The sequence below is a fragment of the Parambassis ranga genome, unplaced genomic scaffold (assembly GCF_900634625.1).
Source record: "Parambassis ranga unplaced genomic scaffold, fParRan2.1 scaffold_27_arrow_ctg1, whole genome shotgun sequence".
NCBI lineage: Eukaryota > Metazoa > Chordata > Actinopteri > Ambassidae > Parambassis > Parambassis ranga.
The window spans coordinates 2,674,922-2,686,068 of NW_021144800.1; the positions used below are offsets into that span (position 1 = coordinate 2,674,922).

The 11,147-nt window shown below is 41.9% G+C and overlaps 1 long non-coding RNA gene across 1 annotated transcript; it reads left to right on the top strand.

The window, feature by feature from the left end:
• Positions 1-8,487: 8,487 nt before the first annotated feature.
• LOC114430740 (uncharacterized) lies at positions 8,488-10,890 on the top strand. Its single transcript, XR_003670015.1, has 3 exons — positions 8,488-8,546; positions 8,668-8,787; positions 10,842-10,890. It is a non-coding gene; the product is annotated as an uncharacterized LOC114430740 (long non-coding RNA).
• The last annotated feature ends 257 nt before the right edge of the window (positions 10,891-11,147 follow it).

Consider the following 11,147-nt stretch of genomic DNA (forward strand, 5'->3'; position numbering starts at 1 on the left):
TACATGTTCGGCATGCCAGTCTGTAAATTAGACAAACAAACGGTGTGACACAGTTCCGGGTTACAGTTTAATGTAAAGGGCATCTCATTCAGTCACTTTCCTTTGGTGCTACTGTGATTGTTCTGTATTCTGTTGTTTCTGAATAATACAGCTGTCTCATAATTGGATTTAAAGGAAATCTACATTTAATTTGTGATTACATTATCATGAAATTTGATTGGCCTAACATTATACTAATTTAGCAAAGATATCTTTACTCTGCTGCAGTTACATTCATTCATGTCAGGGAACAAACTTCTTTGTTTGCACAGACTCAATATACCCGCCCTCATTTGTGTCAGATTTTCATTGTATACATTACATAACAGTAGAATAAAGCTTGCCCATCTGATTCCTAAGACCTTCTATCAGCAGCAAATATGTAACTTGGTTGTTGGTGCATTTCTTGACTGTCAGTATACATGATTCCTTGTGGTTGCTCACCTGTGGGAAGCTTCCAAGGAATTATAGTGGTTTATTGGTTGGTTCATCACTGACTCGTGTGACTCGTCTGACCCCTGCACAACTGGACAGGTACGACCTGCCTCTGGCTGCAGCCTCTGATAGTGCTGAGTAGAGAAGCCGCTTGATTGATCAGTGTAATGTGATCAGGTGGTTGATCACTGTGATTATTGAACTCACCTGAAATCTGGTGTAAGCTGATTGGTCAGGGACACAGGTGAGCGTCAGGTCCTGGATTTATGTAGATTCTGATAACATTCCCTGAACTACAAATTCTCAGGGTTAGTTCGACCCATTTAATCAATCAACAAAACTAATCAGCTATTTGAACGACTAATCATGGTTGATGACATTTGATGAAGATTCCACTTTAGATATAGCGTAAACATATAAATTCTTCAGGTATCAGGTTCCACTCAGACCGGTGCTGCCCAAGAAGCCTCCCCCGGCCTGCTACCCCGACCTCCTACAGCCCCCCGACTACGCCTCCGACATCAAACCCCAGCGGCACAGAAGTGTTGCACCAGCTGCCTCTCCTAACAGGTACAGTGGTTCATTCCAGACCAGGAGAGAAAGACATTTTAAAGCTCAACTGTGTGTCTCTGCAGACGGCCTCCTCTTCCTCCCATTCCACCGTCTAGCGCCTAAGATGGAGGCCATGAAGATGAAGATGATGCTTGGTCATTGGATTTAATCCTCCTCAACGCTGCTCTGTAAACAATGGTGCCTTGCTAAGCAGCCCCTCAGCACTGATCATGTCACTTCAAAGCCTGGAGCTACGCCTCGGGTCAGTGCCTTGCTCACAGATGGAGTCATGTGATGACTCACAGAGAGCTGCCCACAAAGTCCTTCAGATCGTAATCAGATTACTTTACAGACTGAGTCTTCATCAGATTGTAATCAGATTATTATTTCTATGGTTCAGGCTGAAAGGTGAAAAATCTTTAGTCTGAAGTTTTGATTTTAGAATGAATGGGAGAAGTTGAGCTGCTGAAATGAATAGACGTTATTGAAAGTGAGATGTTTTAGATGTTTTCTTTTTCTCTGAGCCTTTTCAGTTAGAAGGACCTTTCCCCACCTTTGCTGAGACACTTCCTGGATCTGTGCTGGACTCTGAAGTTAACTGAAAGCCTTACCAGCAGCACCTGTCTGTCTTTGTGTCTCTACAGTCTTCATCTGTCTAATGTGTCTTCAGCTGCCAGAATGTACTCAGTGAGTTGTCTGCTGTTGTATTGTTATGCCAAAGAGGATCAATCATTCTGAATTAAAATATTGATCTGTTGAGAGCAGAAATCACTGAGAATGCTGTTTCAGCCATGATTCTTCATCTGAGTTCTGCTAAAGTTATGTGAGGCAGAGCACTGATATCTGAACAAAACCTGGTCTGAAAAGGTCTCACGCGGTTTGGTCTTCAAAGAGGACCAGGAGTAAATCAACTCTGCTGGGTCAGCTTTAAATCACACAATCGGTCCTTTTGTCAACACCTGCCCAGCAGCTTTCACCCCATCCAAACCCTAACACAATGGGGCCGTCAACTAGTCCTGCACAGTGTCTGGTCCTTAACTGACCATTAACCAACAACAGGGATCTTAGTCATGTGAGTCAAGATCCCCCCACAGAGGTCCTGAACACATAAAAACTCAGATTCCACACCAGAACAGCAGCAGGACCGAAGAAGCGACGCGGGGGACGAAACGTCTTCAAAACACCATCCTTGAGTCCAGCTGCCGCCATCAGACTCCTGGACACAGCGGCTCTGTTCCACCTTCACTCAAACCAAGTGTGATGTGAAATAGGAGCAGCCAGGTAGCCGTTCTTAGCTAACCTGCACAAAGGGGAGGGACGGAACTTTTGTAACAGTTTGTCTCAGCTCAGTGTGAGAGAGCGGCCTCATCACTCGGTCGTCAACACAGAAATATGAAACAATGGAAACACTCATGTCACATCTTTGACTTCAAGCCACAGAACAGTGACTCACTTCCTCTGAGTCTGAACGTTCTACTAGTCTTCTTACAGATATCAGATCTATCATCTGATACCATCAGTTCATTGTTCACTGACACTGATTGAGACAGTTTGGTTCTGTAAAGAAAATGTATCCTGTCCACTCAGCTGAGTCAGCTGATCACATGCTCTCACATCTCTTTTCTCTGTATTCTGACCACATGACACTTCCTTTCATCACTTCCTGTATTTCAGACCCATCGTTTGTCGGCTCGTCTCTGGACCAAGCCGAGAAGAAACTCTACTTCTTCTTTAGTGAAATTGGGAAAGAGTTTAACTTCCTGGACGAACTGCAGATCTCCCGTGTGTCTCAAGTCTGCAAGGTAACATAAAAAGTGACAGCAGGATGTGATGTCATCTGATGCTACAGTCTGATGCCTGTGTGTGCAATTACAGGACGATGTGGGAGGACAGAGGACTCTGCAGAGGAAGTGGACGTCCTTTGCCAAAGCAAAGTCCCCCAAACAGCTTCCCTTCAACATCCTCCAGGATGTGTTCACACATGGTGGCTGTCTCCTTCCTGCTGGTGCTCTGCATCTGCGCCCTGATGATTGCTGCACTTTACGTGTGGCAACAAAGACAAGCCGACCGCAAATCACACCGTCTGGTCTGTCCAGAGGAGGGCAGCAAAAGCAACAACTGTCTAGAGATCTGCTCTCTGAGCAGCCCAGAGGACCCTGGACCAGACCTGAAGGTGGTCGAGTGAAAACGTGTTGGTCCATACACCTCTCCTCTTCCTCCCAACCTGTGTGGCCTTACACTCTGTGTAATGTGCAAAGTGGACTTTAGCCTGTAGTTGTTGAACACACTGTTCTGCTTCGTTTTCACAGACGACGGGATTATTGTTTGATTGTAATGATGGCTGGGAGATCAGTTATCAAGTGATCAATATTTGCACATTTGTAATGTTAGTTTAATTGATTGTGTACAGAGCTGTTGTGTTTGTTTACAATAATGCAGGGATTGATTGTTTATTGTTTTGAATTGATCTCTGACCTCATGTGAATCTGCAGCTTTAATAAATCTTCCTCAACAGCTGGTCTCCTGTTGGTGGAAACACTGCCACCAAAATTTATGACGTCGCGCCACAATCAGGAAGTGCTTTGAAGGCCAGACGGTCCCATTTACCAACGGTTGAGGATCCTCCAGTTTTCCTGGTTACCACAGCGCTGCAATACCGTTACTATAGTAACAGACCTAACAAAGCCAGTGGTTTCTTCGGGCGAGCGTAAAACACAGTGAAGAGAACCGTCGGTGCTGGTCGAAGCTGGAGGAGGTAACGTCAGTGTCATCCCACAAAGTCCAGCTCATGCTGAAGCCTGACTGTTTGTCACATGGCCCCAGGTGACATTAGGTTGATGTTAAAGAAACTTAGAAAAGTTGGGAGGAAGCTGCTGTTTACTTCAGTTACAGTAGACGGTTTTATGTGTCTGACGACATGTTGTTGCCTTTTCTGCTCCCTCCCCACACACAATGGACATGAGGAGATTCCTAACAAAGACACGGAGAGTTAGAGTTGTTTTCAGCATTAACCCATATTGTAATAAGGCCAGGTTAGCTCCTGTTACACACAGCCACCTGCTCCTATTCTTATCAGCAAGAATAAAACACATGTGATGGACCATCAGGACACAGTGGAGCATTATATGAACAGGGAAACACTGATGTAGCAGATGAGGCAGTGCATCATTATAAACACATCCACAAGGTTTGTTGTGAATTCAGCAGTTTTATAAGCAAATAAAAATAAAGACATGCATCTTTTTGTAAGTTAGTATTGTTAGTGTTTCTGTATTATCTGCATTAAGCAGAGTTTGGTTCATGGTCCAACAACTTTTTGAAACTCAGATGAAGAGAACTGTGTTAAATCAACATGCTGATGTTATTTCATTGATGATATATATATTTAAAGCTCACTTATATTGGTTGTTAATTCAAAAGTATGCTTGCTGAGGTGAGTGATGACGGGGAAACTCTATCAGGTGGACATGAGGGAGATTTGCCAGTGTTTTGTCTCTGTAAATGAGAGAAGGCCTCAGATATGGAGGTTTTGTATCATCTGTTAGTGTAGTGCCACCAGTGTGTTTGACAAAACTGTTGTTTCACTTGGAATTAGTTTCTGTCACCGTGTTTTAAAATCAATGAGTGTTTATTGAATCTGTCTCTGAAATAGTCAGTGTTTACTTCTGTAGCTAAAATAGTTTAACAACCTGTTAAAATCTGCAGGAAATCTCAACTACTTCATATTATTATATTTCATAATATACTAATGTACTTTTTTTCACCACCAACCCACAGAAGGTGTCCCCCCCGTAATGAAGGGCCTCTTCATTACTGTTAGCAGTGGTAGCACAGTTAATCTTTTTTTAGTTCACCTTTAACCCATGTAGGGAGCATGATTTTTGTTTGTGTAGTGGCAGTGGGATGATTGATAAAATAAAAACACAGCAACATAGAGTAATTATTTATTGTTGTAATCGCTTGGTGGGATCGGGTGTGTTCAGGGATATGACTATATATCAATATATAGTAATAGATCAATCAGTTAGATGGTGAAATATATTAGATACATTGATACATTTATCAGTTTGAGATTCTTTAAATATGAGTTAAATATATTACTTGGATGCAAACGATGCACATTTATTTTTTATTATTTATATCTAAGAATTTCATAGCATTAAACGCAGTTAATAATCGCAATTTGTCATTGTGTACATTTTAGTAGAAGAAAAGTTATTGATCACGTTTCTCTTGCATGTGTGTGTGTGGAGGACATCTTGCTGATTCGCGTATCATAAGTTTTGAACCCGGACCCTCTCGCACCCAAACCGACAATGATTCCCCTACACCACCATCCAGCTTTGTTCTCTGCCGCAAATGCTTTAATTGTGTTAAACATTTTAATCGGATTCATCATGATGTTTGATTAGCCCTAATTATTATGTATCCACTTCAAATGTAACTTTGTAACAATTGCGTGCAGTGAAAGTGAAAGTTTAATGTATTTTATTGTGTCAGCCATGTAGTGTAGTCGAACGAGACTGCACGGATATTCAAATGCCAAACGATCCATGAACCAATAACACACACCGCAATTCATTTTATTCACCACTAGATGTCCTACTCGAGCACTGTGTCATTGAAGCCTGGAGTAATGAACCTTTTTCTTGAATCAGGTGTCGAAGCTTCAACAAAGCCTTGAAAACCCATCACTAGCTGTAGGTATTATCTGTAAGACACAAGAACCAGATGCTGAATTAACTATACAATGATCGGATTGTGGGTTTTTAATGATTGTTTATTGTTAATGTGTGATGGTGTGTGAGCTCTTACCTTGTGTTGTGGCCAGGGGTGACAGTCAAAAGAGTCCCTCTTGGAACAAGCAGGCATTTATGGTTCCGGACCAGTCCACTCAGGAAATAGGTGCAGGGGGAAGGACAATTTTAGTTATGAGTTTTAAACCAGCTTTTAGCTTTTAATAAAAAGGAATTCCATGTATTTATTGTACATATGTATGTATGTATGTATCATTTATTGATGTTTGTTATGTGCTTGCTAAAAAACATCTACATAGATGGTACATCCAACTCTGTCTCCTTCTTGGGAAGTTGAGCTGCTACATGGCCATCCTAGAACTGTGTCACAGGAGAACAAAGCTTTCCACCTGAACAGGGACTTGAACCCTGGACCCTCAGATTAAAAGTCTGATGCTCTACCGACTGAGCTATCCGGGCTCTACATGTTGTGTCAGAGACTAATTCTGTGCGGACAGGTTAACTGAAACAGAGAGCATGGACCAATTCTGGTGTAAACACATGTTGCTGTAATCTACAAAGTGAAATTGTTATTTGTTACATGTCAGTTTTCTCTTCCAAGGACTCAGTTTAGCATGACATGATCAGCTTGATGTTCATATATGTGTTACACATTATTACTAGATGAGCTGCAGTGAAACATCCAAGCGACCACGTCCCAGCACATGTCAGAGATGCAGAACAGATGGAACAGTCTTATGGAGTGATGGAGGCCATGAAGCCTCCTAAAGCTTTGAATGGAGCTGAAGTCATGATGCACTGGTCTTTCTTATATAATGTCTCATAAGTATTTGTTATAATATTGTGTCATTGAGCACTTTGCATATCACTGTCCTCCATGAGGAGACTGTCCTCCATGTCTAGATAAGGCTTGCTGTCTAGCAACTATTGCCCTGCACACTGGCTCCCAACAATGCCCAGCTTCAGCCTTGCTTCAGTGGTCTCTATGAATATGACCTGGATGACATGTAAATATACAGTGTGCTCTTTGTAATCTGTATTCTGGCTATAAAACAAGTGCCCCTTGTGAGGGTTGAAGTCACAATCTACAGATTATGAGACTGACTCGCTGCCTACTGCACTAACAAGGCTCAGAAAGAGGTGAAACATGGTCTTTTCTCTTTTTCTTCTTTAAATAAAGACATCTACAGGGCTCATGCTGGCTACTGCACCAACAAACATTCTTAATTTAAATCAAATGAATGTGTTCTATAAAAAGGCTCTAAAGGTAAAACATCACAGTAATTCTTCCTGTGACACCTTCACTACCAGTGATGGTAAGTGCTCTTGTTTCAAATGTGATGTGCACTGTACCACTGAAGCTCGTCTGTGAAGTGTAGTGCCTCTGTGTGTATGTCACAGTGATGTTAACAGAAGTCAGATAGGTCTGTTAACACATATAAAAACAACATGCTGAACAACAGCATAGATGTGAAGGTGAATATATGTCCCCTCACATGTTCCTCAGTTAAAAGGGTCATTGCATTAGCCGGGAATCGAACCCGGGCCTCCCGCGTGGCAGGCGAGAATTCTACCACTGAACCACCAATGCTGTGGAAAGCTGACATCTAGTGGTGCCATCGCAGGTTGCAGCCTCCTCATTCCAAAATCAATCCCTCCTCCACATAAAGTCAAAAGTTATAAATTCACCTCATTACATGAGGTGAAGCACTCCCTGTGCTGCGCAACAGCCGCGCGCCGCATTACGTAAGTTTGGTTGGTTTAAAGTTCATGGTGCGTTCAGGTGCATCTGGTTGAATTGAGTTCAGATGATTCTTGTTACTAAAACTAAAACATTTATAAATGCATCAATTTGTCATGTTTTATTTTTCATGAATTCATATCGATGATTGAAACTCATCAGAAGAAACATTTTCTCTTCAAGGGTTCATAAATATGTGAATCTAATATTTGCCATGAGGAGAAGTGTGTCAGTCCTCAGAGCTCAGACAGTAGCTGCTCATGTGTTTGTCCTTTCTATAGAAAACAGTCCACAGACTGTTACAGAGGAAGGTCTCAGTGCTTCACTCAGTCTGTTCACACTGTGACAGAAACACACATGAACACATGTTCATTTATTCACATGTTCACACATGGAGAGAAGTGACAGAATTCTGAAGCAAACACTGAATGTGTGTGTGCACTGTTCCACTTACAGCATGTGACATCAATAATAACAGCATCAGAGATGTTGGTGTGTTTACAGACTCACCAAAATAAAAGCCTGAGAACCAAACCTGGTCTGAGGCTCTGATGCTAAGCTAGCAGCATGATTAGCCTGTTAGCATCTACATGAAGGATCAATAACAACATGCTGACTGTGTGTTTCTGTGTCATGTTGCTGTGTTTATGTGAAGGTGTGAGCTCTGCTATGAGTCAGTGTGAGGACAGAGAGGAGGGAGTCCCTCCCTCTAAAAGCCCTCTGTGTGGGGACCATGAGAGCCGGACCAAAGCTCAGAGGTAAGAGGACCGTCTCTGACTGTCCATGACTCTTCTCCATGTCAGAGCTCACACTCACATTATTCACACATCTGTGTGTTCAAGAACAAAGCAGCAGCACACTGCACACTCTGCTGGACCTGGACCTGGGCCTGGACCTGGACCTGGGCCTGGACCTGGGCCTGGACCTGGACCTGGACCTGCCAGCTGTGTGTCCATGAAGAGTGATTGGTCAAAGGATCAGGACATTAATTTCAAAGCTGTTGATCCATCTGAGGGTCAAAGGTCAGAGTTAATGTCACAGCTGCAGTTTGTTTCCATCATTATTAAACATTTAAAGTGTAACATGATGTTCAGCATCATTTTTCCAGAAGAAGCTCAGAGTCAGTGTTTGTGATTCTCTCAGGATCCAGGATGTGAGAGCAGACTCTGCTGGACCTGGACCCAGCTGTGTGTCCATGAAAAGTGATGGGTCGATGTATGAGCCCATTAATTTCAAAGCTGATCAGCCATCTGATGATCAAAGGTAAGAATCACTCTGGAAGTGTCTCCATGCTGTGATGAGCTCTGCTGGACTCTTGGGGTTGTATGTGTCTGTTTGCAGGTGGTTGATGGTTTGGAGCATCTGTAGCACAGAGTAATGCATATTTACAGTGCTGCTTCAAAGTGTATGAATCATTTAAAATCTTCTATATGTCTGCATAAACATGACTTAAACATCTGCCTCACTGTACTAGAAAGGCAGCCCACTGAAACAAAGTATGGAAAGACATTTCAGTAATAAAACATTTAAATAAATGATAGATTCATACACTGTATGTAAATATTATTGTGCTGCCCCCTATAGTCAGCCAAAATTCTATGTTTGAGTTGAGATTGTCCTACGAGGCTTCCGTAGTAGCATAATGGTTCCAGAGCCAAGTGGAAAGTTTCTGCTGTGTTTTTTCATCCTGCTACATGTTTTTTAGTCGTCTGAGAATATCTGTCTGTAAGTATTATGTTTCATAAGCCCTTACCTTACGTCATGCGCTCATAGGAGGCACTTTAAGTTATTTAAGTTTAAGAAAACGGGTTAAAAGTGTGACGCTAATAGCGCTAGCGACCTTATGGGTTTTTCAATGCAAATTAGCATTGTGCTAATCGCTAGCTGTTTATGCATTTTTCAGCTCAGCTATGTTTTGTCGGCCTGCAGAATTCAGCATTGATCGTGTTTCGGGTCATATTTATGCAGAAATATAGAAAGTTTGACCAACTTCCCAAAACGACTGTAGCTGTCAGCCTATATGTAGCTAGGAGCTAGTCTCCTCCTCCTCAGATTCCCAGGGTCCTGGTTTGGATTTTTGCACGTACCTCACACTGCTGATTATTCTGACTTGAACACAGCCTGTGCAGAACTTTAAGGTGGCTTCTGTTCTTTGGTGTTTTTGGTTGAATTTGGTCAAATTGTGATCAAATAAATTGTGTGATAACAGTTGTTCAGTCTCTTGTAGTGGCCATCATGGACACTGATCCAGCTCTGTGTCCATGAAAAGTGAACATTTCAAAAATGTTGATACCACTTTAAGTCCTGTTTCTGTAACTTAGCAGAGTTCTTCAATGATCATGTGGGTCTGCTTGGCTCTGTAAAAGACCCATAAGCAGGTCTGTGTTTGTAGATGTATAATAGAAAGTATCAGTATGTATTTATGTTGTCATGTTATCATCTCATGGTGGTTTCTGAAGGCTTTAAGTAAAGGAAATAACAAAGGTCTGCAGTGTGAGGATATAGACTCTATATCATCACACTGCAACATTGTCTGACTGCGATTCATTACAAACCCATCCTGCTGCACATCGCTTAATGTTAAAGAAAGAGAAACATGATGAGTGGAAGATTTAACTGAACTCTTACAGCTGTGCTGGCAGCCATTAAAGCAGAATATGTGAAGAAGAACAAATTACAAACCTGCTGGATGCAGCTGAACAGTGTGGAGTCAGGATAGTTTTCATTTTTAATACACACATTTTGTGTATTAATTAATTTTCTTCACCAGTCCATTGACTGTTGCACTTTGTATTTATTTCAGTCTGAGGTTTCAGTTTTCTTTAATCTGAAATAAAGGCCTTCAATGTATTTGCCTGGGACTACTTTTATTCATGGTAACAGAGCTAGCTGTGCCCCAGGTGAACATTTCCTGCATTGAAAACTGACAATAGATATTACTGAAACACATGAACATGTGGACATAGGGGAAGCTAATAAGACACAAGCTAGACATCAGCTCAGACCTTTGACTTGGAGCAAATGTGAACAGCTGGACCTCAGGGACTTTAATTGAACCCCCCTGGTCTAAATCAATGTGAACATATGATGACAGTGGAAGTGGAATGGAACTCTTAAAGCTGTGCTTCAGTCATTAAAGCAGCAGCAACAGGTTCAACATGAGCTGGATGTGTGGAGTTGAGATAGTTTTCATTTTTAATACAACAATGCTTGTTTGTCACCAGTCTGTTGACTGTTGTGTATCTGTTTAAAGTGAAAACACATCAAAACACTTAGTGAAGTGATTGTGTTGTTAAATGCTGATGTTTCTGTCACAGACTGCAGCAACCCAGTGTTCAGACTCCTGCTCAGGACGCCATATTTATGGTGAGTACAAACAGCTTCTAACTACAACACAACAGTCCTGGTGCTCTACAGAGACCCAGAGCCTGACCCCTGAGCAAGCATTCACAGAGACAGAACTGTGGTAGTAATACTTATAACTACAGCAGCTGTGCATACACAACACTTCATATCTAATGTTGTAGATTCAAGTAATACATGTATGAACATAAGCTGTAATATCATGAAACACTAAACTGTTATTCTGCTCCTCAAAGTCTGAGAGTTTATACTCTGTTGTT